At 41.4% G+C, this 16,447-nt stretch overlaps 2 pseudogenes; both read left to right on the top strand.

The window, feature by feature from the left end:
* Positions 1–7,176: 7,176 nt before the first annotated feature.
* LOC117715340 (vomeronasal type-1 receptor 53-like) lies at positions 7,177–8,107 on the top strand (annotated as a pseudogene).
* Positions 8,108–11,529: 3,422 nt separating this feature from the next.
* On the top strand, positions 11,530–16,096 carry LOC117715700 (vomeronasal type-1 receptor 52-like; annotated as a pseudogene).
* The last annotated feature ends 351 nt before the right edge of the window (positions 16,097–16,447 follow it).

The following is a 16,447-nucleotide window of genomic DNA, read 5'->3' as shown; positions in this document are numbered from 1 at the left end:
TAAATTTTTGGCAGATCTTCTTCCAGTAACATCCCTCACTGGGTCTCTCATTCTTGCTGCCCCATGTTGGGCACCAAAGTGTCGGGGACCGCTCTGCCAAATGTTGGAACCCACACTGCCAAAAACTTGGGGGCCAAAATTGTTAGAGCCCACAGTGCCCCAAGCTTTGGGGGCTAAATCGTCCCTGCTCTGGTCCATGGGTCAGTGTTCAGCAAGAGAGAGTGTGAGGGTGGATGCAAAGAATGGAGATCAGACAGAGTGTGATTCAGTCCCATTTATTTTCAAGTCTCTCTTCCTAGTCCAAGTTCCAAATCTCAAGTTCCTAGTCTCTATTTCCTAGTCCCTAGTGCCTCCAAGTTCCATGTTTTCAATTCCCCTCTTCTGTCTGCTTTTCGCCTTTTATAAGTCTCACTTCTTAAGTCATGTCTTTAAGTCACACCTTTAAGTCACACCTTTAAATCACACACACCCAAAGAAAAATCCTGGGTATATAAAACAAGATGTTATCAGAGTGTACTCAGCTGTTGTAGGCTGTTGAAAACAATTCTCTTGTTAGGGTATATGGTTAAAGATGGCTGCAAGGATGATAGCCACGTTCTGTTGTCTCCCCACAGGAAAGGGCATGTTCCCCATCAAAATTTACCTGTGTGTTACATACATATTTCAGGAGGTGAAGAACAGAGTAAAAGTTGTCTTGCATGACCCATTTCTCTGTAAATATACAGGCACAGTTTGTTTAGGAGACACTGTTGGCCTGGAACACTAATATATCTTCCTGCTGAGCTCCCAGAGTACAGAGTTGATGTCCCTGTGCCAGGACTCTTGCGTATTGCATGTAAGTTTTTATTACTCCTTACTTCTGGCAGTAGGCATCTTAGAAGGCAGAAGAGGAAGAGAGATTAAGGAGACAGATTTGAGTTTCAGGGAGACTGGTGAGTGTAGCAGGTCACTGCAATAGATGCCTGTGTGAGTACCCAGCTAGAGTTGTGGTCCAATGTGCTATGTAAAATAGATTTAGTTAAGGAGTTTTCACAGCCTCCATGTCCTGGCATGTCAGATTTAAAAACCTGTGGGAAATGTTTCTATGCCCCTGCCTGGAATGGTTCAGAATTTCAGTGTAGAAATTCCCCTTTTATACTTTGCCAAGGCTCACCCTATGCAAACCTAGTAGTAAATCCATTGGGGAAAAAGAGCCCCAAACTTCCCTTGACATTTCCAGAATTCCTTGTTTTTCATTTTGTCTTGTCTTTCCCATGAGGTCAACCAGGTTCTCTCAGGCACTGACTGTACATGTCCAGTGCCAAGCTAGGAAAGGCTTTCATCTCAGCCCCTACTAGAGCAGGCAGCCACGTAAATTATGAAGGTGATCAGCCAAAGTGCCAGACTGTTTGGAAGAGCACTTCAACACCCAAAATGCTCCCTAGATTTAACCAGGTATCCTAGTGCCTGATAAGGGACAGTGACAGGGTACTCCCTGACCCCCACAACAAGAGGCCAGAAGAAATCAAGTACATAAAGTCAGCTTACAGAGTTAAGAAATTTTTAGCCACCAGCACATTTTCTGTGAATACCAAATTGTTTTTCATTAGATAAATTTGTGTATAAACACAGAACATAGCTTAGTAAAAAAACATGGCACTTCTTTGTGGGCAAAGACAGGGGATTTTGGTTAAGTTTCAGGGATGGAAAGTAGGTATAAGCAAGTAGAGGAATCCCCTAGGTAAGGCATGGAAATGTCCTTCAAGTCCTCCCTGGCTTTGGTGTTGGTTCTGAGTCTATTGGACCCTGTCATATCTTGCCCAGATCTCAGAAACAGGATTGGACCCCAGAGGACAAGGACAAGAAGAATGACAGAGTCCTTCCACACTGCCTTTTCTGCTTAGCTTCTGCAGGCACAAGTGTCCTAGTTTCTTTCTGATGTGATAAAGTAATGACCAGAAACTACTTGGGGAGAAAAAGGCTTATTTCAGCTTATACTTTACACATCACAGGCCATCACAGTGTCAGGCTAGAAACTCAGCATAGGAACCTTGAGGCAGGAACTGAAGCAGAGGACATGAAATAACATTGTTTGATTACTGCCTCTCTTCTGATGGCTTGCTCTCACATACCACCTGCCCAAAGATGCACCATCCACAGTGAATGAGCCCTATCAAATCCACCATTCATCAAGGAAATATCTCACAGACTTGCTTACAAGACAATCTGGTGGAGGATTGAGGTTCTGTCTTCCCACATGACCCTAGCCTGTGTCACACTGATCAAAACACACCAGCAGAGCACTGCAGGAATCTCTGTATACTAAGCAAGGGAACCTTGCATAATGCTCCAGAGGAACCCAAATAAAATCTTCTGGTTACTTTCAATTATCAACTTAATACAGTCTAGAGTCACTTGGGGGGTTTCTCAATACCAAGGCCAGTTAAGGAAGCCAGAGGTAGAAAGACAGTAGGCAGCCTTCTTCTGTAGTTTGTGTTTCAGTTCCTGCTTGAGCTCCTGCCCTGATATTCCTCACCAGTGACCTATAGCTTGTCAATTAAAAGGAATTGATTTCTCTTCATTGCTTTTGGTCACATTATTTTGTCATAGCAACAGGAAAGCAAAAGAGGATATGGAGCAACTTGAATGATGCTGTTGGGTCTTAGTTTGCTCCCACAATAACACAGACAATAATACAGTCAGAAAAGATGTTTGAAGCATTTACATTCATTTATGCCAGTTTAGAAAGTATTTCCATTAAAAAATCGTTTGTTGAAAAAACCACTATAATACAAATTGTATCCTAGCAGCTCTTTTTAGTGCACAGTGTCAACACTGAGAGCCAGGTGGGAGTCTGCATGTGAGAGTGGGATGCACTCCTGTGTTTATCTTTGCTTTGTCTCCTCTGGACCAGTGTTAGAATATCATGAAGGATGTGTTCTCAGGATGACAGTATGGTTTTTCTTGGGCTTCCTGAACTTGATGATTTTAGTTGAATGACTTCCCACAGAGTACAGTGTAGATGACATCAAGAATTTATTACAGAGTAGCATGAGGAATTCTCAATGGCAAAAGTGAGCCTTAGCCAGACACCATTGTGGAAGAAATCACTGTCCAGGGATGAGAGCCAAAAAGCCTGTTGCTTGGCTTTACATACAGAAGTAGCCTTCAGACTTCCCCAAAGACTCTGGAACAGGCAGCTTCCCTAAAGGCTCCTTTCTGTTAATGGTGCTGACATGCCATTTGTATTTACCCTTAAGAAAAGGAATGATACTATGTCTTTGCTCCTTAGTGGATCACTAACTTCCTTCTAGGTAGTTAGTTGTCTACCAAGGTGACAGGTTACTAGCAGTTCAGAAACTCATGTCTCCTAGCAGGGCCAGATGCACCTCTCATATCCCATTATTTAGACTCAAATTCATGTAGTAATAGTTTTAAAAGAATTACAGAAAGAAAATAATAATACATATACAGAACAGACATCTTCAATACCTGATAATCCCTTCCGTTTCCTCAGACACAGTGAAGCCCCACTATCTCCATTGTCCTCCATGTTGTCTAGTCTGTGTCTACCCTTTTATGAGATTCTTTTGTAATTTGAGGAAGAGAAGCTCTCTGACAGTCCCCTTTCTTAAAATTAGTGTGCTCACAAGAACATATATGGGAGATTCAAAGGTGGTGTTGAAGTTAAGGATAGGGACATACATTCTGGCAAGTGTTGAAATATTCCATTATTCTACAAACCCTCTGAAACCTTTCCCTTTGGAAAAGTGTTCTCTGAAACAGAAGATTTATGCTATTTTCACAATCTTGGACTTGAACAAAACTCTCCCTACTAAAGCTCCATCTTCTCATTTATTTGGTAGTAGAAATTTTGTGGTTTGGTAACTTAGCATGTATGACAGTTGTAAGCATGTATGACAGTTGGAATAAGACACTGAGAACTCCATTTTTTTTTCAAGACAGGGTTTCTCTGTGTAGCCCTGGCTGTCCTGGAACTCACTCTGTAGACCAGGCTGGCCTCAAAATTAGAAATCTGACTGCCTCTGCCTCCCAAGTGCTGGGATTAAAGGCGTGTGCCACCACTGCCCAGTGAGAGCTCCCTTCTTAAATGTGAACCAAGTTCAGTAGCTTAATACTGCTTCTCTCTTAATCTTACATGTAAGGTCACTATAAATTTCCTTATACAGTAAGAATTACTCCTTATTCCTCTTGCTCCTTTCCTTAATAATTCAACACAATTTTAAGCAAGTCTTCAGACTACTTTTCTCAGTCTCAGGCCCATGAGTGTTTATTATTTCTTCAGTGTTTCTGACATACCTCAGATGCAGGCTGTGACACTGTGTCAGGCACAGCAATAGATACCAGTGTGCCCAGATGTCAGGATGCTGAGCTCCATGTAGGCTGAGCTGAACAGTATGTCTGTACCTTAGCATGTCAAATTGTTGTACTTGATTAGCTCATGTCTAGGCAGCCTCATCTCCTTAAGACCAGGAGACACAGTCTTACAGAAAACCAGCTCTTCAATCTTTCCACCCATCTTCTGCAGTGTTTACTGTGCCTTGGCTGCAGGAGTTCTTTGTTTATGGAGCCACTTAGACTGGGATCCACAACGCTATATATTGATTGCTTGTGGTTTTCTGTGGAACAGTGGACCATGTCAGGAAACTTGGTAAGGTAGAACAGGTCTGAAACCCTGGAAATCATAAATTCTAAGCTGAGACAGTAGGTGCCTCCTTGCTCCTTGCTAGATTTCTGGCCTGGAACAAGTGTCAAGCTCCACAGGTCAGTCATGTTCTCCTAAACAGAGTATTCCATGCTAATGTGGTACTTAGAGGCCCTGAGTGTTTAGCCAATAAGCTTCCTTTCTTAGACATTTTTTTTGCACAAAAGGTATTTAATCTCTGGGCCATCTTGAGGAGTAGGTACATATCCATTTTTCATGATGAACAACAATAAACAATTTGGAAGTAAGGACTGTCTCTTTCCTCTACCACTGCCATGGGGAGCATGGAGAAGGCCTTCACCTACACAGCCTTGCTGCCTAAGTCTCCAGTAGAAGGCTTCTTTGTGTTTCCAGACAACCACTGCTTCATTATCATCTGAGTTAATCTGGAGCTCCAAGGCCCAGCCTGGGGCAAGACACTTTCCTCAGATGATGGGCCCCAGTGTTCTTGGCCTTTTCACAGGCCAGTGGCCAACATTTCATCCCTGATTTTTCTGTGCAGTTTTCTAGTGGGAACTTGATGCCCAGGAGTCAGAGAATATCAGCTTGAACTTGTCCACATCTTAGACTGCACTTTCCTCTCCCCAGAGTAGAGTCTCAGAGCTTTCCTTAAACCCAGGATGCTCAGAACCAACAGTGATAGAAACTGGGCATTGGGGAAACAGAGTCAAGCTTCCTGTGCTGGCAGAGCAAAACACAAACCCACAGTTTTATGTAAAAGACTTCTTCAGTTGCAAAAAAAAGTGTTGTTGATTAAATATTTAGAACATTTTAAACACTGTTGTTTCTTCTTAATATACTACACTACAGTACAATCTGAACTAAAACCCATCAAATTATTTTATCTTACACCCTTGATTTTCAGTTGATAGTTCTTTACTATTTATCTAGGAAGTGGTGCTTTTGTCTTTGTTTCTGTTTACAACAGTGTAGTCCTCATACATGCTAAGTGTTCATTAATGTAAATGACAAGTTCTACATAAAATAGCAACTACATTTTTTATGTTCTTTGTGTTGGCTTCTCTGAAGTCTGGAGAAGCCTCCTGCACCTAGAAGAAGATGGAAGACTTCTGTGGAGCCAATCCTTCAAAGCTGGGTTATACTTTTCATTTAATCATAACATTAGAATGGGATGGCCCTAAGTCTGTTATAACTGTAGTTTATTTACTGCTTGATTTTACATGCCCAAAAGTAAGAGTATGCTTACTCTGATATTTGATTCTTGTGTTCTTTTCAGAGAGGCATCATAGCAAGAGATTAAAAGTATAGGTTGGATGCAAAGTCACTTATAATTTAGAGAAGACCAGGATTTTACACTGTTTAGAAGCAGAAACTTGCTAAGTCATTCTAACATTTTGGTCACATTTTTCATTTCTGTTTCAGTCAGGGCAAAGGCTGATCGGTCATTAACAGAGCTGAATTGTCTCTCCTAGGCCACATGTCAAGGCACTGCATGAGAAAACCTTCAGCTGACATGTCTATAGAGATTATTCTGTGCCTGAATCAGTTCCATATTTGGTGGGTATGTATACAGTATGTTCCTTCACACCTAGAGTCCTCTGACACAGGTATAGGAATGACTGTCCATATGCTCTAGAGGAGGTGACTGTAGCTCTGAATGCTTAAGGTCACACTCTGAAAAAAATAGCATTGGGTAAAATTTGATTCAGAGTCCAAATTGATAATCATTTGTTCTAGAGATTTATTGATACTATTTGGCCTCAAAGGGCAGTGCTGGCATATGTCTTTAACTTGTAAGGAAGAAATATCTTTGGTTTAGAGGCCATCCTGGTCCTCAGAGTGAGTTCTAGGACAGCCAGAGCTACAAAAAGAAATGCTGTTTGTGAATAGATAGTAGAGAGAGTGAAGAGGGAAGAAAGAAGAGGAAAATAGAGTATAGTGGTGAGGAAAACACACACACACACACACACACACACAGAGAGAGAGAGAGAGAGAGAGAGAGAGAGAGAGAGAGAGAGAGAGAGAGAGAGAGAGAGAGAGAGAATATTTGGCCTAGATGTAAATGGCCACACAGTCCTCCAGGAGAGCACACTTCTAGTTTTTTGTAATCTTCTCCATTCCCATCCACCAGATAGGTAAAGCTGTTGTGTGCCTGATAATCAAGTGAGATACAGCTCTTGCCCAGAATAAACCAAACTCAGGGACCAAGAGTGTGAATGCTTCTTAGAACTCATGGAAGTGTTTAATGTACAAGAAAGTTTATATGCAGAGGTAGACCAGTGACAGTACATACAATTCAGCCTTGATTGGAAAGCCTTAAAACAGTAAGGACAGTAGGGATGACTTTGAGGTGGTACAAGCTGGAGCTCAGTTGATGACATGGATCAGGATGAGGCAACAGCTTGTTGCCATCTAGTTGTTGGTTAACATTTGTGAACAAGGCCATATTTTGTAATGAAGAGTTTCTCTTTTCTCCCCAGGTTTTTGCCTTTGGTTCCTACTCACATACAATGGATAAAGCCAAAATACTCCATACTGACACCAACATGAAAATCACCTTGATCTCTGAAGAGGGTGTTGGGATCTCTGCTAACAGTATCCTTATTTTTGCTCACCTCTGCATGCTTCTTGGAGAGAACAGGCCTAAGCCCATTGATCTCTACATTGCTTTTTGTCCCTAACCCAACTAATGCTGCTTATAACTAATAGGCCTCATAGCTGTGGATATGTGTATGTCTTGGGGTGATGGGATTCTACCATATGCCAATCCTTTATCTATTTGCAGAGGCTTCTTAGGGCCCTCGCCCATTTTGCTACCTGTATGCTGAATGTCTTTTGGACCATCACCCTTAGTCCTAGAAGCTCCTGTTCAACAAAGTTTAAACATAAATCTCCCCATCATATCACAGGTGCCTTTTTTCCTTCTGTGTCATCTATATTTCTTTTAGCAGTCACCTCTTCTTATCAATTATTGGTACCCCCAATTTGACCTCAGATAATTTTATGTATGTTACTCAGTCATGCTCACTTCTACCCCTGAGTTACTTCAGAAAAAGCATGTTTACCACACTGATGGCCATCAGGGACACCTTGCTCCTTGGTCTCATGGCACTGTCCATTGGGTACATGGTGGCTCTTTGATAGAGGCACAAGAAGCAGGCCCAGCATCTTCACAGCACCAGCCTTTCTTCAAAAGCATCCCCAGAGCAAAGGGCCACCAGGACCATCCTGCTGCTCATGAGCTTCTTTGTGGTTCTCTTCATTTTGGATACTGTTGTCTTTCACTCAAGGATGCAGTTCAAGGATGGCCCAATATTGTAATGTTTCCAAATTATTGTGTCCCATAGCTATGCCACAGTCAGCCCTTTTGTGTTTATTTGCACTGAAAAGCATATAATTAAGATTTTGAGGTCAATGTGTGACAGAATATTAAATACTTGATTATTCAGTGATGAGTATGGACCCTTAATATTATCCAGTATGTTGTCATCAGAGCTGTGGATGATGGCATATTCTGTGGCTTAAACTGACATATGAAATTACCTTTTTTTCTGTTAAATCTGTTTACTTTGTAGATGGTAGGTATATAAAAGAAAATTAAACCACATATTCTCTAAGATATTACATGAAGTTTCTATCTTTCAGTGTGTTTTCTTTTTTCTTTTCCCCCTTTTTAATTAGTTATAATATTTACATTTCAAATTTTATCCCTTTATCCCATTCCTCCCACCACCCAGGAACCCCTTATCCCATCCCCCCCGCCCCCTTGTGCTTCTATGAGGGTGTGATTTTCCTGTTTCTATGATGCTGTTTCCATTAACATAAACTGCCTCCTAAATTTCTAAATCTTTCCATTTGTGTTATTAAATCTCCTTTTTACTTTTCTTTTTCTTTCTTTTTTCTTTTTAAAAAATTGGGTATTATATTAACATTTCATATTTTATCCCCTTACCCCACTTCTTCTCACCACCCAGAAACCTCTTATCCCATTCCCTCTCCTCATGCTTCTATGAGGCTGTGCCCTAACCTACCCCCCACCCCCACTACCCCCTCTCCACCATCACATTCCCCCTACTCTGTGTTTGTTTTTCATGGGACCAAGAATCTTCTCTCCCACCTATGCCCGACAAGGCCATCCTCTCCTACATATACTGATGGAGTCACGGGTCCCTCCCTATGTGCTCCCAGGCTGGTGGTCTAGACCCTGGGGGGCTCTGGCTGTTTGGCATTGTTGCTTTCCTCCTGGAGTCAAACCCTTTCTGCTCCTTCAGTCTTCTCTCTAATTTCTCCATTGGGAAACCCTTGATCATATCACTGGTTAGCTGTGAGCATCATCCTCTGAATGTGACTGTCTCTGGCAGACCTCTAAGGAGACAGCTATATCATGTTCTTGACAGCATGCACTTCCAGCCATCCACATCAGTGTCTAGCTTAGGTGACTGTACATGGGATGGATACCCAGGTGGAATGGTCTCCACATGACCCCTCCTTCAGTTTCTGTCCCATGATTTGTTTCCATATTTGTTCCCTTGAATATTTTTGTTACTTGTTCTAAGTGATGCCTAGGGGATACCTCAGTGTGTTTTCAAAGGAGATTTGTGATCTGGCTCTCAGTTGACCTGGGTTAGCACATAGCTTTTAAGTTCTGAAGAAGAATATACTTTTAAGATTTAACAGTATTTGTCTGTGTGTGTTGTAGAGTGAAAAATTATAAAGACCATTTTATGAAATATATATAGGCTTTTTCTTTACCCTAAAGCTGAGCAAGAGAATGCAGGTTCCAGAAGATGGAACTGAATGTAAAATTTCAGGCCTTCACTGCCCCGGGACACATTCTGGGTGGAGGGCATTATCCCTGAATCAGAGGACACTTGCTGGATTAACATTCCTCAAGCCTCAGTGTTTGGAAGGCCCAAAGCAAGAACACACATTCCTGACAACAGAGAAAGATGCAAGTCATCTGGGTGGTTCCAAGAACTAGCTAACTTTCCACTGTTCTTGGTTATCCCCCCCCCTTGAGGTTTTCCCAGTGTTACAGCCTGCTGATGTTCAAAATTTGTAAAACAACCAATCATGTGTAAGCACGTGAAACTTCAACCAATCATGTGTAACTGCGTGAAAATGCAACCAATCATTTGTAACTGCACAAAAATTCCTTCTTTTCCCCAACCCTGTGCTATAAAAAAGGACCCTCAGCTTGCTGGCCTTTTGTAAAACTTTGTTCCTGCATGGACGAGCAGTTTGACCTTGGCTAGCCAACTTTCCCCAATAAACCTCTGCTGATTGCATCCAGGTACGGTGTCTTGTGATTTTGGTGTGGCCGTGATTTCCTGAGACTTGAGTAAGGGTCTCCTGATTTGGGGGGTCTTCAGTGTGTGTGTGTATGTGCATGAGAGAGAAAGAGAGAGAAAGAGAGAAAGAGAGAGAGAGAGAGAGAGAGAGAGAAAGAGAGAGAGAGAGAACTTGAGTGCAGGTGCTCATGGAGTTGAGAGGTGTCAGGTACTCTGAAATTCCATCAATTGACACTTGTTGGCCACCCAATGTGTGTGTGTGTTGGTAATTGATCTTGAGTCTTCTAAGGAGCAGGATACGTAAGTGCTGAGCCATCTATCAGACACATTCCATGAATTTAACTATGTGATAGCTATGAAATTTCCAATAATTCAGTTCCCTCAGTTTTTTTATGTGGGGCAGGAATTTCACGGGCGGGGGGGGGGGAAGGGAGTCCGTCGACAGAGTCTCAGGGCAGTCGGCACCAGGGCTTCCCGCGCCGCCAGTGGGGGATCCCACATTCACGCAGCTGTCGGTGGGCAGGCCGGCGGCTGCATCGGCAAGGATCCAGGGTTCCAAAAGCTGGGAATCAGGTGGAGAGACCATGGACACTTGGAGTCCGGTTTTCCAAAGCTTTTATTGTTCATGGCATGGTGAAAGGGCGCAACTGGTATGCTTCCCCCGCCAAAAGTCAGGGGAGACCAGTCTTATAGGGAAGGGAGAAAGGGGAGGGAATAACTTAATTAGCTACACCCCTGGCCTTTTGATAATTCATTAATATTTAAATCCCTGGAGGTGGAGACTTGTTAGTCACACACTCTACCTGTCCTACGTGACCAAAGGTAACAGGTTAATTGGAGTTACCTCGTCCAAGGCCCAACATTTTTATATTTGGCAAAATATATAAAGAATCATTCTTTTGAGAGTCCATTGTCACATAGTCAACACACACATGCTTCCAAAACTGTATGAACAGAACCATGCTGTCATTTGCTCAATGCTACTCAGATGGCCAGATTTAAAATCAAGAAAGATAGGAATAAATGCTGTCTGGTGGTGTTAGAATGCAGAACCTGATCAAGGTCTCCTAATGCTGAAGAATGATAGACTTAGTCCACCAGGATTATGTTGAACATGTACACTTCCAGAGAGACACATACATAGTGAACTACAAAGGACAGTACTTAGAGGAGGTGAATTGATAGAGATGATAAACAAAGTACTTTACATAGAGCCAAAACATCCAAATTCAAATAAAAAATTAGTAATAGATAATTACTTAGCCATAATATAAATGAATGTTATGAGAAACATGGGCTTGTAGCATGCCTGCATACTTGAGATTAAACCCATACCTCCCCAGAGAAAGCTTTGTGCAGGGGAACACAAACTCAGCCACAGACTTCACATAGCTGAACACTCTCAAAGAGAAACACACTTCACAATGCTGAGCATACCCAGAGGCACACTTCACACAGAAAACTGTTATCTGTCACTCAAAGTGAGGAAATGTCACCTACATGCACCACACCAGACTTAGAATCCAGTAGTTTTTTGGTCCTTGGACATTGGCTTTTTTTCTAGAATCAGACATGATTTTCCTCCTGTTGAGGGAATTAGGTTTTCCATCCAATCAGACAGCTACCTTCAAGGGTAAGTGCTTCTATTGCACCTTTATGGCCAGCTCGCCATGTTTTCTTGTGTTGTGGCTCATAAGTGTTGCAGCCTGACAGGAGTATGATCCTGTCCCTCCTTGAACAGCTTGTAGATGATTTTTTAGTACCATGGAATCTAGACCACAGCAAGAAGGCTTTCAGGTCAGAATCAGCCAAATAATCTATATCCTATGCAGTAAGTGTGGCATCTTTAGTACCTATAACCTCTTGGATGCAACCATGCCTACATCACTATTCTATTTTGTTTTGAGAATCACTGGATTACACTGAGCGTCCCTCAGAAGGATGCTTCTTCTGCTTGCTTTTAGGGTTTGTTATTCTACAGGTCTTGTAGGAGAACTGTCAGTCAAAGTGACATAGCCTTTTGATCCAACTCAGTTTCAGAAATCACAGATTCATAGTGTCAGCCCTTTGCCTTGCTCACCTTGATAGGAGCTGTCACCTGAAGAGCTCTGATGGTGAGGTCATAAGAGACTGACTGCCAAATACACTGTGAACATGAACCTAAGGTCCTGGAATACAAAATATTTTATTCCAGTAACCTATTCTTTCTGTCTTAATTACTGAATGAAAATATACCTTCCAAATTCATTCATAATAAAAATAGTTAAATCTTGAAAGTTTTTTTGTTTGTTTGTTTTTTGGGTTTTTTTTTTTTTTGTGTGTGTGGCAAATGTGATGTAATTAAGCCTGGTCCCATCTTCCTCTTTATATTTAGTTCCAGATTCTTATCATACTTCACCTTTTAAAGAAGTTTGGTAAAGTGGTGATTGTGAACCCACAACTTGTCTTGATCCTGACACACAGTTACCTGTTATAGGAATTATATGAAATAAGGGAGCATCTGGCTAGCTCCCAGCATGTCCTGGCATGTCCACCATGTTCCTTCTCTAAGTTCCTGCACTAAAGGCTGCACTGGCTTGCCAGTGGTGCCAGCCTGGGATCCAAGGGATGTTGGCATGGTTGTTGCCTCCACTGATCAGCTCTGTGGCCTCCTTGACTCTAGGCATGGCTCCTGGGGCAACTCTGTTATCCCCATGTGGTCGATACAACAACTCTCAGTACCCAGTAGAATTAAGACTCTTAATGCTTAAAGATTAACCAAATAGATTTATATATTAGCAAATACTCAATCTACTGAAGAGTCCCAAACTCAGGAGACCCTTACTCAAGTCTCAGGAAGTCACGGCAACCCACAAACTCCAAGACACCACACCTGGATGCAATCAGCAGAGGCTTTATTAGGGAAGTTGGCCTGCCAAGGTCAAATCACGAGCTCTCTCAAGAGCAGAGTTTTGACCCCGCCAGTCAGTCTGAGGAGGGTTTTTAAAGGGGTAAACCACAAACCAGGTAAGTGGGAAGGGTGTGAGGAGTTGTCAAGGATACATAACATAAAAATAGTGTAACATTTCAGAGGAACCCACCCCCAAATGATTTAGAGTCATGTGAAAATCACTCTGCACACTCATTCTTCTCAAGAATGTAGTTTTACCATGTCACTGTGCCCTACCCTGTCATTACCAATTATTTCAGGTTAACTATTTCTCACTTGCTCCAGCCATAGCCTCACCTAGATGACTTGCATCTTTTTTATGGTCAGGAATGTGTCTTCCTGCTTTGGGCCTTCCTCAGCCACAGGTGAATTCTTTTCCCTGAGGCTTGAGGGCCTGAAATCTTACATTCAGTTCCACCTTCTGGAACCTGCATTCTCTTGCTCAGGTTTAGGGTAAAGAAAAAGCCTATATATATTTCATAAAGTGGTCTTTATAATTTTTCACTCTACATCACAAGATTCTAAAACAATTAGAATTGTTATTCCAATCACCTAAACTTTTGATATGATACTTGAAGCTGCCAGAGTCATATACATCTGCTGCCATCTTGCCTCTTTTCTTCCTTCTCTTCTTTGTCTTCCTCTCCCTCTTTCCCAAACTTTTCTACTACACCTCCCTTTCTACTGTCCAGTCACCAGCTCTAGCCTTTATTTTACAAATTAAGGGGGGCAGAAATTTTCCAAGAAGTCAGCTGTATACTGATTCACTCCTCTTCAGCAGCCCCTCCCAGGAAAACAAAATTAGCATTAAATAGGAGACAGGTCTATCCACAACAGGTACCAGATTCCAAAGATCATCCCACAACTGCACATGACTTGCAATGGATCTATCAGTGTTCACTCATGAATACTTTTTATTCTCAATACAAATTCAAACATTGGGAAATTGTATCAACCCTCAGTCTGTGCTCAGCCTAATAGAAATTGTTTCCAAGAGTACCATGGCTTTGAGGTCCTTAGAGCCCTGAGTACTCAGTTAACAAGCATAAATTTTCCACTCTCTGCTATAAAGACAAATATTCAACTTCCAAAAGAAGCACTAGTTAGGTTCAATTAACCCTTTCCCCTGTTTTCTACTCATTGACTTAAAATTTATTTCAATTTCTTTGACAATAGAAACTGTCTCAATCTCTTTTTGTTTTGTATGGAACAGTTCTGGTTCAAGTGTAATTGTAGCTGTTACATACTCAATTCTTGATTGTTGAAAAAGGAAACAACAGGCCTGACTCTGCCAGTGTCTGATGACTGGGCTGTTATCACAGAGGCTGGTTGGTTTGTTTTTCTAGAGATCTTAACACAACTGAGATATGGAGTTCCAAATGAGGATTCAAAGAAAAGGCCTCAAGTGCTATCGCAACTCCTAGGAAATGGACATCTCCACCATTCTACTGATTAGTAATTTTAACCTTCTCTGTTTCAACTGAATGATTTTTAATTTCCCCCAGACAAAGCATCAGAAACAGCATGAGAATAAGACCAGTGGCTGACATTTCCATGGAGATCATGATGCAGAAGAAACGTTTCCACACTTGGTGTGTATACCATATCTTCTTTCACACCTATAGTCTCTGTGACACTGGCACATGAGTGTTCACATGTTTTAGAGGATGTGACTGCAGTCTGACCTCAGAGTGTTCAGATGTGTGTGTGTGTGTGGTATTTGTGTGTCTGTGTGTCTGTGTGTGTGCCCACGCAAATCTGACTGTCGGTATAACCTGAAAGAGCATGAATCCTGAGTTCACAGTTATTAGCATTTTAAGTGGAACTATGATAAGAATATGTGGTCTGGTTTTAAATAGAAAGATAAAAAAGAATGCCTAAATTAAATAATTCTGAGTGTCTACTGCATGGGCACTCTTTCCTAGGAAAAGTCTCATTTTGTTTTGTGACATCTTTCCCCTTCATTTTCACTAAAAATACAGATCTAGCTCATGCTTGACCACAAAAATGATACAAATCAAAAAGTTGTTAGGCATTGCCCAGATAGATGAACACAAGAGGTAATAAAAAGTGAAATATTTTTCATAATGTATGAAATTTCACTGTAGAGCAAAACTTACACCTGATAGAGGTTCACAATGGAAAACTTAAGCTGTCCACAGATGGGGAGGATTAAAAAATGTGTAAGCCTATGGATGGATTCTGGATGGCATTACAGAGAGCTAAATTTCAACTTGTTGATGATAAACAGGGATGCATCTGTACACATTCAGGGTAATTTTTATTTATTCATTTATTGGATCTAGAAGCCAATAGCTGCCTTCGCCCCTTCCACACCTTCATATTCATTTGTGGACACAGGCCCAGACTCACTGACTTGCCCATTGGACTAATAGACCTCATACACCTAGTGATGTTGTTACTTGCAGCATCTGTAACCAGAGACTTTTTTTTATGTCTCCAGGAAGATGGGATGACATCATGTGTAAACTATTGATTTTCTTGTACAGGGTTTTCAGGAGCCTATCTTTTTGTGCCACCTGTCTTCTGAGTGTCTTCCAGGCCATCATCCTCTGCCCTCAAAACTCTCACTTAGCTAAGTTCAAACCCAATTCCCAACATCAGCTCTCATATTTCTTTATTTTACTGAGTATCTTCTATATATCCATCAGCAGTCATATTTTAATAGCAGCTACTGCCACACAAAATCTCACCTCTGTCAAATATATATATATATATATATATATATATATATATATATATATATATCATAAAATCTTGCTTTTTACACCCATGAGTTCCTCAGTGCAACACATCTTCCCCACACTGCTGGTTTTCAGGAATGTTTATCTTCTGGGTATCATGGGCCTCCCGACTTTCTACATGGTGACACTCTTGTGCTGGAATAAGACTAGGTCCCAGTGCCTTCAGAATGAAAAACTTTCTCCAAAAGCTACTCTAGAGCAAAGAGCCCTCTGGACCATTCTAATGCTCATAAGCTTCTTCCTGGTGATGTCAACTTTTGATAGTATCATGTCCTACTTAAGAACTATAGTCCAGGGAAATCCATCACTTTATCGTGTCCAGATTCTTGTAGCCCACAGCTGTGTTGCAGTCAGTCCTCTACTGGTTCTTGGTAATGAAAAACATGTAACTAACCAGTTGATATCCATGTATGAGAGGATAGTAAAGTTTGACTTTCTGGGATAGTAAGTTTTCTCATGATGAGCCAATGTATGGGCAGCAGATTTGTTAATCTTGACATAATATGCGTGGTTTGAGGTTAATGAAAATGTGGACTTTTGTCTTTTCTATTTAACTCATGTACTTTTATATTACTGTAGGGGCATCAGATTTATACTTTAAAAAATCAATCCACATTCACTGAACATTTGCAAAGATTTTCTCTTAACTCTCTTTGGGGACAACCTGAAAGGTGATCTCCTTTGTCACCACCTGGATGACTTACACTTCTCTAAATCTGTGCTGTATAATGACATTCCCCAATATCTCAACTGCCCCTTTGTGTATTTTTTAAAATTAGATTAACACTTAGTGAAT

The sequence above is a fragment of the Arvicanthis niloticus genome, chromosome 9, assembly GCF_011762505.2.
Source record: "Arvicanthis niloticus isolate mArvNil1 chromosome 9, mArvNil1.pat.X, whole genome shotgun sequence".
In the NCBI taxonomy this organism is placed as follows: Eukaryota; Metazoa; Chordata; class Mammalia; order Rodentia; family Muridae; genus Arvicanthis; species Arvicanthis niloticus.
This window is presented reverse-complemented; position numbering and strand designations above follow the sequence as displayed.